The sequence below is a fragment of the Octodon degus genome, unplaced genomic scaffold (assembly GCF_000260255.1).
Source record: "Octodon degus isolate 3935 unplaced genomic scaffold, OctDeg1.0 scaffold00095, whole genome shotgun sequence".
NCBI classification, from domain to species: Eukaryota; Metazoa; Chordata; class Mammalia; order Rodentia; family Octodontidae; genus Octodon; species Octodon degus.
In genome coordinates this window covers 4,711,786-4,724,066 of record NW_004524671.1, presented here as the reverse complement: position 1 = coordinate 4,724,066, position 12,281 = coordinate 4,711,786, and the positions used below count along the sequence as shown (strand labels likewise).

General features: G+C 41.1%; 1 pseudogene; it reads right to left on the bottom strand.

Moving 5' to 3' along the window:
• Positions 1-1,983: 1,983 nt before the first annotated feature.
• Positions 1,984-3,851, bottom strand: LOC101571376 (annotated as a pseudogene).
• Positions 3,852-12,281: the final 8,430 nt, after the last annotated feature.

Sequence of the window (12,281 nt, the reverse complement as noted above, 5' to 3'; positions counted from 1 at the left end):
GGTCCTCTTTCTGCTCAGAGGCTTCAAAGCTGGTGAGAGTTTCTGAGGTCTTGTGTACAAGTAGGAAGCAGAGTACTTTACTCCAGGACCAAATCTTTTTCCCCTTTCTTTTTCTCAAAGGAGGGAAAGGGATTCTCTCCTTCAGTGTATTTATTTCATTTAAAATTAATTTTATTCATCCAACCTAAAGATGATGCTTATATTCCCCATGGGGAATTGGTACGTGGCTTATTTTGATTCCTCTTTCTTGTTCCCATTCCTCTCCTCTGCCTTTGATCTCTCTTCCCCTCCTTATTTAAAAAAAAAATTAATTCTATTTTATCTTTTCTTCTCATTTTTTTCTTTTCTCTTCCCTTTCTCTACTTTTCCTTCCTATTTGAATAGTTTCTGCCTATTTCATACTTTCTATTGTACACTTTGGTCCTTTTTTTTACACTTTCAATTTTTCGTACCAGAGAGAAACCAAATATTTACACATGTGTGTCTGATTTATTTCACTTAAAGGTAGGCTTTCAAGGTGCATCCATTTACTAGACTGTCTTAAATTTATCCTTCTTTATAGCTGAATACTACTCCATTATATACAAAAAAACCCACATCCTTATACATTCATTGGTTGATGGGCATTTGGGCTATTTATAAGAGTTAACCATTACAAACTGAGCTATTGTAAACATGGGTATAGGGACTGGGGAGATAGTTCAGTGGTCTAAGGACCTGCCTGACAAGCAAAAGGATCTGGGTTTGATCTTGGATACCACATACTGTGCTGGCCCCAAGACAAGCCGGCCATTAAAACTGGGCATGGTGGTGCAACTTTGTAATCCTAGAACTGGGAAAGCTGAGACAGGAGGATCTGAGTCCAAGCTGCATAGTGAGACCCTGTACCAAACAAACAAACAGATTTAAAAAATGGGTATTCGTATATCACTGTGGTATGATGCTTTTAATTCTTTTGGGAAGATACTAAGAAGAAGAATAGCTGAGTCAAATGGAACCTCTAGTTTTAATTTTTTGAGGAATCTCCACACTGATTTTCACAACCAGTCTGCCCTTCCATCAACAGTATAGAGGGCTTCCTTTTTCTCCACAGCCCCTCCAGTATTTGTTATTGGTCAATTTCTTGATAATAGCCTTTTTTTCCAGAATGAGATGGAATCTCAGTGTTGTTTTAATTTAATCTCTCAAATCACCAGATACATTGAATATTTTGTCATATTCTTTTGCCATTTGCACTTCATGTGAGGAATGTGTATTTATTTCAGATGTTCACTTTTTTGATTAAGTCTTCAAATTTGGGGAGGCCTGATTATTTTTTTTTATAGTTCTTTGTATGTTCTAGCTATTAGTTATTTGTCTGAAGTAAAACTGGCAAAATTCTTTCCACTCTGGGGATGTCTCTCCATTCTATTGATGATTTCTCCTGCTGTATAAAAGCCTTTTAATAAGATGGGAGCCCAGGTGTTCATTCTTTGCAATATTTCCCATGTGATTGGGGTTTTGTTCATGAAGTCTTTGACTGCACCTCTGTCTTCAAGGTCCTACTTATTCTCTCTTTCAGCAGATTTACTGTTTCTGTTTTAGTGTTTAGATCTCTGATCCACTTTGCCTTTAGTGTAATGCATAGTTATAGACATGATCTAGTTTTAGTTTTCAGCATGTGGAAAGCCATTTTTTCCAGCACCTTTTATTAAAGAGGCTATTTTTCTTCCAGTAAATGTGTTTGGCCACTTTGTCAAAGATAAGGCGGCTGAGTGTGTCTGTAGTTGTGTCTGTATCTTCTAGACTGTTCCACAGATTCTAACATGTTTTTTTTTTTTTTTCCCCAGCAGCATGTTTTTATCATGGTAGCTCTGTTGTATAATTTCAAGTCAGGAATTATAATGCCTTTTCATTACCTTTGTTTCCCAGAATCATTTTTGTTATTATAGAGTTCTTCTTTAAAAAATATTGATTGATTATTTTTCCAGGAGATGGTGAGTTTTATTTGCCTCTTCTGGATAGAGGTTTACTTTGCTCTCTATTGTTCCAAGGTGGAGACAGACTGCAGAAAGCACAGAACATAGATGTGTACTCAGTGTAGACTTTTCCCAAGTTTTGCTCTTTATCATCCATGGAGAAAGCAGCATGTTTGCTTGTAGAACTGAGCTAGAGTCTTGATTCCTTTTTCCATCCTTCCCATGGGGCTCTTTCCAGTGGCCTTTGTTCCCTCCATCTCCTGGACCATAGCTGGAGTTCCCAGTTTGGCCTTTTTGGATCCTCATCCCACTATTTATATCTTTCCTTGCTGTTCCCTCCTCAGAAGGCTGAGCTGGAGCTTCCTTTGCCCTACCATTTGTAGGGGATTGGTGCTCTATGTCTGAACTCTGAGACTGAGCAGGAGGCTTAGAATGTTGCTTCTCCCATGCATCCTGCTTTGCAGGAGGGGCTGGAATTACCTTTAGAAGCAGACCAGGTTTGGAAAGCTTAGAAGTTGGAGAGCAACAGCCTTCCTCCTTACTGAGTGTTCATTTTCTAGCAACTTCTCACTTCCTCTACTTCAGGTATCTTGGTCTGACTTGCTTGAGCCAGATGGAGCTGAGGTCCCAGTCTGTGCTGATTCACTTCCTGTCCTTGAATTTTCCTATTCCTGAGTTTTTTCACTTTGCTAGTGTGAGTACCTCTCCCAAGGCTGTCGTTCTAGTTTGGGCTCACCCAGTTGACACTGCAATTTCTCCTGTTCCTTTTGTAGTCATTCTTCTCTTTTCTTTCTCTAGAAAGTATGTCAACAAGCTTTGTCCCTCTGGGGATAGAAGCTTCTCAATTGGATTGAGATGTGCTGGCAGAGACATCATCTTCCTTAGGAGTACTCTGAGGCTTTAGGTTCAGTTTGAGTCTTTGAGGGGTCCTCTGTAATCATGCCTGTAATTATCCCATCTGTCATATCAATCTTCAGGTCAGTCTCCACTTCCTCTGTAGTTGCCATCTCTATGACGGCCACCTACTGCCAAAGGCTCTTCCACCACTGCTGATTCCAGAATCATAGCCTCTATCATAGTCTCTGCTGCCTCTATACTGTTATAGTGATCTTGGCCCCTGTATTGATATATATCTTGGTGTGGGCCATCATCATGCCCATCTGATACCCATCATGGTACCAGTCTGGATAATAGCGATCTCTATACTTGTCTCTAAAGCTATCATCACCTCTTCTCTGTGGGAAGTTGTCAGAGCTGTCCCTGGTAGGACGGGTCCTCCAGTCTGTGATTGTGTTGCCAGAATCTCCATTTCTTTTTACCTGAAAGAAGATCATCCCTGTATTTATCCTGTGCTTGATCAGGGACATCTGCCTTTTTTTTTTTTTGACATCTACTTTAACATCCTGTTACCTAGCGACTCTTCACTGGGATGCAGGCCACTGAGCAAATTCAGGTACTCAAACTTGGCATAACCAAAATGTCTCAACCTATGTGGATTGCTGGGTTCACATATAAAATGCATTAACATTTAATTGGCTGGAGAATTCTTTAATGGAGTCTTCTGTCACATCATAGAGCAATTTCCCTAAATAACCAGTATAGAGTCACAATTTGGGATGATGGCTGCAGTCAATATTGGGTTCCTGAGCAGCTGGTGGAGCAGAGAGAAGGAAGGAGTGGTCAGCTCGAGGTGCCCTCTACACCCTGTCATCATTATTGTGCCAAGTGGTTGAAACATGTTTGAAGTCATCTGTTTCATCAACTCCATTGACAGGTTTGGGGACAGAGGTGGTACCTCCATCAGTTCCTCCATTCTCAGCCAGAAAGTCTGATAGAGGGGGTAGTTTTCCCTTTCTTAGTCTTCTTTTTAACTGAGGCCCCCACATTGGCAGAGGGAGAGAGAACTCAAAGACTCTGGGTCTCTTCTGTTTCCAAATGAATTTTAAGAATGTTTTCTCTAGAGGTATGTTAGTGATATTAATTGGGATAACAGTAAATCTGTATATATCTATATCTATATATCTGTATAACTATATAATGAAAGCATGGCCTTTTCTGCTATGTTGGTTCTTCCTACCCCAGAGCAATGGATATCTTTCCATTCTCTGATATCCTTTCAATCTTTTTCAGAGTACCGAGTTTTCAATATAAATGTCTTTTATTTCTTTTTTTCAGATTGATTCCTAAGTATTTCATTTTTTATGGTGAATTTTATTTTTATTTATTTATTTTTTGTAGCTTCCACAGTTTAAAAAAATTTATTTATTTATTTATTTTCAAACCAAATTGGTAGGACAGTTTCCATAATTAACACATTGCATACATTCTTCCTAGTGGTTAATTGTTGTACAAGATGGGGACATGCTATCCTATGTACAAACACTATTAGAACAGATCTCTCTATTCAGTAAAAGAATGTAATTATATATCTATCCTAACTATTTTGAATACACAGATACAAAATGAACATTCATCTGTATCCCCTTTTTTGTTTAGTTCCGTTATTTGAATATTATAGGTGTGTTAACTCAGCAAAATATTCTAAAAGAGTCCAAGTATTTCATTTTTTTGATACCATTGTAAAAGGTGTTATTTCCCTAATTTTTCTCTCAGTGAATTTGTAATTTGTTTTTATGAATGCTTTTGAGTTTTGAGCTTTGACTTTGTATCCAGCTACACAACTGAATCTGGTTATTAAATCTAGATGTCTTTTGGTGGAGATTTTGGGACATTCTATGTAGAATATCATGTCATCTCCAAATAATGATAATTTGACTTTTCCTCTTCCTGTCTTTATTCCTTTAATTTCTTTCTCTTGTCTAATTGCTCTGGCTAATGTTTCCAGAACTATATTGAATAGGAGTGACAGTGAATGTCCTTGTCTTGTTTCTGATTTTGGAGTGAGAGTTTTCAGTTTTTGTCCATTTAGTATGATGTTGGCTGTTAGTTTGTCATAGATGGCTTTTATCAGATTGAGATAAAGACAATTTGTTCCAATTTTCCATAGGATTTTTATCATGAATGGATACTGGACTTTTTTAAATGCCGTGCATTGATATGATCATATGGTTTTTGTCTCTGGCTCTGTTAACATGCTGTATTACATTTATTGATTTGTGTATGTTGAATAAACCTTGCATCCCTAGGATGAATCCTACTTGGCCATGGTATAAGATCTTTTAGATGATTTACTGCATTCTGTCTGCCAGTATCTTATTGAGGAATTTTACATTTATGTTCATTAGGGAGATTGTTATATAGTTCTCTCTTGTTTTTTTTTTTTTTTTAATTTGGATTCTTCTGTTTTTTGTATCAGGGTAACATTTGCTTCCGGGAATGACTTTGCAAGTATTGTTTCCATTTCAATTTCATTACAGTTCATAGAGTAATAGCATCAGATCTTCTCCAAATTTTTTGTACAATTCAGCAGTGAATCCATTAGGACATAGACTTTGTTGGTAAGCTTTTAATTACTTTTTAAATTTCATTGACTGATATTGGGTTATTTAGAATTTTTATATCTTCTTGGTAATTCATATGTATCTAGGAATCTGTCCATTTCTTTTGCGTTTCCCATTTTATTAGAATAAAAGTTCTTGAAGTAGGTATTGATGATCTGAATTTCTGCAAGATCCATTGTGATTTTGATAGAATACTTTAGTGTTAAAAGTTACTGCAGGGCTGGCAAGATAACCCAGTGGACTAAAGTGCATACTTGGGCAAACTTAGGCAAGCATAGGGACTGCGATTCAATCCTGGCACCACATGCTGTACCAGTCCCATCCTCAGGGTGGGCTGAGCCAGCCACAGAGTCTGGGAATGGTAGCACACACCTGTAACCCCAGCACTGGGCAGGTTCAAAATAAGAGGATCATCATGAGTCCAAGCTGCATAGTGAGACCCTATAACAACCAAACATATAAATTTAAAAAAGTTACTGTAAACTACTTCAATTAGATAGCACATTGAATTTCTGAAGTATAACAGGTATTACTATGAAGTAATGAAGCCAAAGAATTTCAAAAGTCAGGATGCGTGACTTGTGGGGGTTCCCTAATCTGATGCATTCAAAGAAAAAAGGAAAGAGAGGAAGCAAAAGGAAAGGAATGAAAAGGAAAAGAAAGGAAAGCATAACCAAAGAAACTGTTCCATTTTTGGTGATAAGTGAGAAAGCTTTTTATGGTGTTGAGCTTAACTAATGCTTATTAATAATGTCTAGGAATTGTAACAAAGAGAAAGATGTGAAGGAGATGGCAGCATATCAGAGCCCAGTGGCAGCAGGGGTAAGGTACAGGAAGACCTTGCTAGAGGGAAATAAGTGAGACTTGAACACAATCAGAGGTGAGAAGGCACAAGGAGTTCAAGTGAAGCCTGTGCTGTGGTTTGGATCTGGTGTGTGGAGAGCCTTGTGAGTTCAGGGGTGGGGGCTGTGGAAGTGACTGGATCTGGGGTGTTGTGCTGATGAGTTTACAGCCTGCTGTGTTGCTAGGAGGTGACCTAGTGGCGGCCCTGGGCCATGTGATCCGAGGGCCACTCTTCCTGCAGCCTTCTCTGCGCTTGTGCTTTCTGGCCACCCTGGGATGAATAGCTTTCCTGCACCCAGGCCCCTTCCCGAGGCTGTCTTGCCTTGGAGCTAGCCTTATGGGGACTGAAAAACACTAGAGTTCAAATAAACTGCTCTTCTTTTTCATTGTTGATCTTAGGTGCTGTGTGTCAGTGCTGGGACAGTGACTGATACAGCCAGTGGCTAAGACCCTGAGGTGAAAGGAGGCAGAACTAGGAGAGACACAGAGCCAGGAGGAGTGAAGGGTAGGTGGAGCTAGTGGAGGAGAGATGTGCGGAGAGATGTGCGACTCTTGGGACATACCAGGTTATCTCCCATGGTGCCCTGCAAGGGATCAAATGTATGCCCAGGACTGGGGACTGTTAGGAAGCAACCACGGAGACTTGGGCTCTGCTCCAGGGTGTCACAGAGGCCATAGAAATGAGGAGGGTGGGAGGAGGCAGAGCCAGGCGAGGTGTGGCCCCTGCAGCATCAAGGGAGCCCAGATGTTAGATTTGACTATGAGGATGGCAGGGCAAAGGCTGAGGCAAGGACTCCGCTCAGCTGCCAGGGTGCAGAGAGGCAGTGGCGAGACCTGGGAGGAGGCAGGGAGGCTGGGCGGGCAGGCAGATGAGCGTTCAGGTTGGGGGACACTGAGAGGATCCCGAGGCTCAACAGAGCATGGGGGAGAAACGAAGAAGGAACAAGCTCTGTGCGGGAGCTTTGTTCATAGCAGGCTGGCTATCGGAGGCTGAGCTCTCTGTGCTGTCCTGAGTTTTGGTAGGGGTGTGTATGTGTGACCAGTCTGACAGTCCTACTTAGCAGCTGGTGCGGCTTATTTGGAAACTGCAGTGATAGGAAGCTTGTAGCCTGCATTTGTTTAATATTTTATAAGTCCCATAATAGTCAACCCGGTGCTAGGGATAACATGGATTTTCAACAAATACTTATTATTTATGTTTAAAGATACCTGATTCCTCAGATTTATAGACTAATTAAAATCTGATTTTAATCACAAATTATGCCCCAAACACAAATTACAATCTGATGATTAACATATTATAGTTTCTGTCATAGCTACACATACAAATATTGAAATGGTGTGATTTCCTGTGGGTGAAGGCTGCCTTTTGCTCACCTCTGTATTATCAACATCACACATGATGCTTTCACAAAGGTGTGGATGGATTCATACACGGCAAAGGTTATAATCTGAATTATAAATGAATTTGAATCTCTCTCTCTTTTCCTCCTGCCCTGCCTCCCTCCCTTTTTCCTTCTTTCCTTTCTTTAATATCGGGGATTGAACCTAGTGCTTTTACACAGACCTGTATCACCAGCCTTTCCTTTTACTTACTTATTTCAAGATAGGGTCTCACTAAATTTTCTATACTGGGCTCAAACTTGTGATCTTTCTGCCTCAGCTTCCCATACTGTGTGCCAGCATTCTTGGATCTTCTTTTTTTATGGTTCTAGAGATTGATTGAACACAGGACCTTTACACTGAGCTATATTCCCAGAACATTTTTTTTTTTTTTTTTCACATGAGACAGAGTCTGGCTAACTCAGTACATTGCCTTGGCTGGCACTGGACTCCAAATCCTGCCTCAGCTTCCATTTCAATTTTTTTTTTAATGTATTTAGTACAGGGTCTACAGGGTTTCACTACACAGATCAGACCTGTAGTGATTCTCCTGTTTTCAGCCTCCAAAACACTGGGATTACTGGCATGCGCCACCATGCCCAGTCTATTACAATTTTTTAAATAAAAATAATTCTCTAGAGTCCGTAGTATAGTGTGGTTGTCACAGTAGAGATAAATTCTTCCCATCTGTCCATATCTAGCCTTACCTGATGGCTTATACCAATATCACCAGAAAGGTGACCCTGTACCCTGTGTCTGCTGAAAACCAGGACCCACTTCCATCTTAGGTTAAGGGCTCCTTTTCTGATCATTTTCTGATCATTGTTTCCATTCTGCTCATCTGAATCCAGGATAGCAGCCATGGACCAAAGAGACACTCAAGGTTTCAGAGACAAACTTCCATGAAAGCCATTGTACAGGAAACCTTCTCTCACCTTACGCTCTGTAAAGTGGGTGCAATAACCCGTGTTGGAGTTGTCTCGGGAATAGCGGACATATAATGAATGCTCATTTACTTTTCTTCCTTCTCACAGAGGCTTGAAGTACACCTGGACAAAATCCCAAAGGTTATAGTGGGAACAGATGATGCTATAATGGAAATCAAGAATGTCTAGACTGCCTAGCAGTTGGGTTTAGCGTTTCTCTAAATATGCGCTCACAACGAGTCCTGGATGTTAGTAGGGGGAGGTCATTGTCCCACTGCATATGTTAAACACAGCCACACAGCCAGGGGCAGGGTAGCATGCCCCTAATCCCAGCTATGGGGACGCATGAGACAGGAGGGGTTTGAGTTTATGGCCAGCCTGGGCAAGTCAGCAAGACCTCATCTAAAAAATGTAACAAGATAAAACACCAACAAAAACAAAACAAAGTGAAACAAAACAAAACAACCAACACAAACCAAATCCCAAAATCTTCCTAAGATACAGGGAGAAAGTACCTTGACCAAGCTTATGCACGTGCTTCTTGATTACCAGAAGATTCCATCCTGCTAGACTCCTCCTTAGTGGAAAAGTCAGGAAGCTGAAGTTTTCTTTACTACCCCAACTGTCGGCACCGCGCAGGGCGTTGGTTGTTCCTCCTCATAACTGAGTGGCTGGCTACATCAAGCTGTGTGGAAATACTGTGAATGAAGCCACATTAGGCTGGGGCATCAGCAGCATCAGGTGTTGCTGGGACTTTGCTCATCTTCTCTCCCTGTCGCTGTCGCTGAGCTCAGTTGCCAGTGAAGGACAGACAGGGCATTTGTTCTGTTTCTTTCTGAAGACATTTCTAAAGTACTTAGCACTGCTCTAGAGAATTTGGTTGTGTCCCAATCCACTCAAGAACTTGTGTATCTGTGGAGAATGTGGGTGAAAGACTGGATTGAAAGAATGAGCTCTTTTCTAGATTTTAGTGGAAGACATAAGATTTACTATAATTGACATGAAATTTTTAAAAATAAAGGTTTCATCTTTCCCTATAAGTTTCTAATTTCTTCTCTATAGAACAATTATGTCCGAGGCTTTACTTTTTTACAAACAAATGAACAAACAAACAGACGATCTCTCCATGGCTGCATTCCATGCCTATGCCCATTCTTAGGGGCTACAAGGCAGTTCCAGAAATGAAACTGAGCCATGTAATAAATACAGATCGCTGGATAATTTTTGCAAAGGTCAGATGATAGCAATGCTGTCTTAAATGAAAAGAGAGAAATCTACCTATAAATCTGTTTATCATCTGCTATTGGTGTCTTTGACATTGTGTGTGAATGCTGACTCCAAAGGCCCAGTCCCAAACTACAGTTTCTTTCTATATTGATTTATTTTCAGTCTATAAATAATGCCTGCAGTATCACATTGAATTGAGATAAGTTAAAGTAACAGCGTATTTGTCTTGATTTGATGTCACAGTTTAGAGTCAGATTCAGATTTCATTTTTGCAAGGCATAGTCCCATACATTTTAAAACAACTCATTTATTCTGGTGCTTTTTAGATTAACTTTGCATTAGCATTAGGGAAAGTGAATGATGATTTGTCTATTTGCCAGTGATAACTGAAGCAGATCCCGCATAGTACAGTGCAAATAAAAGCTGCAGGATTGTGTTTGTTGTTGCTGTAGTTGTTATTTTTGCTTTATGAGATTAAGAAAACAACATCTTCCTCCCTAAATAAGAGAATGTTAAACAGATTTATGGATGGCCATCTCCAGTATTTTATTTATTCATTTTTTTTGAGTGTATTTAGTATAGGGTACAGGGTCTTGCTACATAGATCAGACTCACAGTGATTGTCCTGTTTTCAGCCTCCAAAGCACTGGGATTACAGGCATGTGCCACCATGCCCAGTCTCACTCGCCGTCTCAGTGTGCCCTGGGGGTGGGGCTGGCACAGCAAATGGGAGATTGAACTGGTCCCTGCGTCTGCCTAAACAGGCGTTTTAATCCACTGAACTATCTGACTCTCCTCCAGTGTTTTATTTTTTTGGAACTAAGCCTGACTCTTGGAGAAAGCTAATTTGGAGACAAAGTGAGGGTCTCAGGACTAAATTCAAGTCTGTCTCAATGTCTGCAGGGAGAACTCAGGTACTGAGTTAAACCGGTACTACCTGTTGCATCAGGAGCCCCTTTTGATGAGTCGCAGTTGCTCCATTACCACCGGCTACTGCTCTACATTGTCTAAGAAAGATGGCAACAGCCCCAGGGACAATTAACCTAAGCTAGCATCCTTGCTTAGGACGTGACAGCCCAGTAGCTGCATAACTGTCTTTACTAAATAGAGCCCTCTGGGCTCTATTTTGCTCATCTGTGAAATGGGAATAATGGTACTGTTGGAATGCTTGAATTTGTTAGCTGGCACAGAACGCTTGCTCTCAGACAATAGTAAGTGCTTGATAATGTAGTCTGTAGCTGCCATTTCTTTTGTTTTCCTGATGTCAAGGACTACCTTACTCTCCCCTCCTTCCCTCCTTCCTTCCTTCCCTCCTTCTTTGCTTTCTTTCCTCTTTTGTGGTCCTGGGGATTAAATCCAGGACCTCTGCCCCAAGCAGCATCTCTAGACCCTTTTACTTTATTTTTAAATTTTGAGCGAGGATCTAGCTAAATTACCCAGGCCGGGCTTGAATACTTCGATCCTCCTGCAGGATTGAAGGACATTTTATAAGTGTGCATAGCTGCACCTGGCCCCTTCTTGTTTGTTCTGGGAGCCTAGAATCACAGGATTCAGGGACTGAAGAGGATGCCCTCATTCTGAAGAGGCTTTATGCTCAAATCTATCTTGTTGGCAAAACTTTTGACTGTAATCCAGATTACTTTCCTGAGATGCTTTTCCACTTGTATGCATTTCTGACTTAAACTGAGAATTTGTTTTGTGTATACTTTGTCCCATATAATTTTTTGTTTGTTTTGGCTTTTTTCCCTCCATATATTTGATATAGGTTCTCACTACACATCTTGGACTCATAGTGATCCTCCTGTTTTCAGCCTCTCCATCACTGGGATTAGAGGCCTGCACCACCACACTCGGTCTCAGTGGCCCCCTCAGTGCACCCTGGGATAGGGTCCGCATGGCATGTGGTACTGGGGATCCAACCCCATCCCTGTGCTTGCCTAAGCAGGCACTTAGTCTGCTGAGCTATCTCACTGGCCTTGTTTTGGCTTTTTACATAGGGTCTCACTGTGTAACCTAGCCTGGCCCTAGCCATGAAATCCTGGCAATCCTCCTGCCTTACCTCAGCCTTCCATGTGCTGGGATTCCCAGCATGCCCAGCTGTCCCAAAGTTGTTTGGAGACTCACTGCAATATCACAAGCCAGTCAACTTCTAAATTTGTATCACCCCTAGAGATGAGAGAATTGGAAGTAGAGGTGGTCAGAAGATCAAAGCAAATTGATCCTTGTTGCTGGGAGAAACTTCAGCATTTCTTCTTCTTCTTCTTCTTCTTCTTCTTCTTCTTCTTCTTCTTCTTCTTCTTCTTCTTCTTCTTCTTCTTCTTCTTCTTCTTCTTTTTCTTCTTCTTCTCTCTCCTCCCTCCTCCCTCCTCCTTCCTGCTTCCTTCTTTTTCTCCTCTTCCTCCTCCTCCTTCTCCTCCTCCTCCTTGTCCTCCTCATCGTCGTCATCCTCCTCCTCCCTCCTCCTTTTCCTCCTCCCTCCTCCT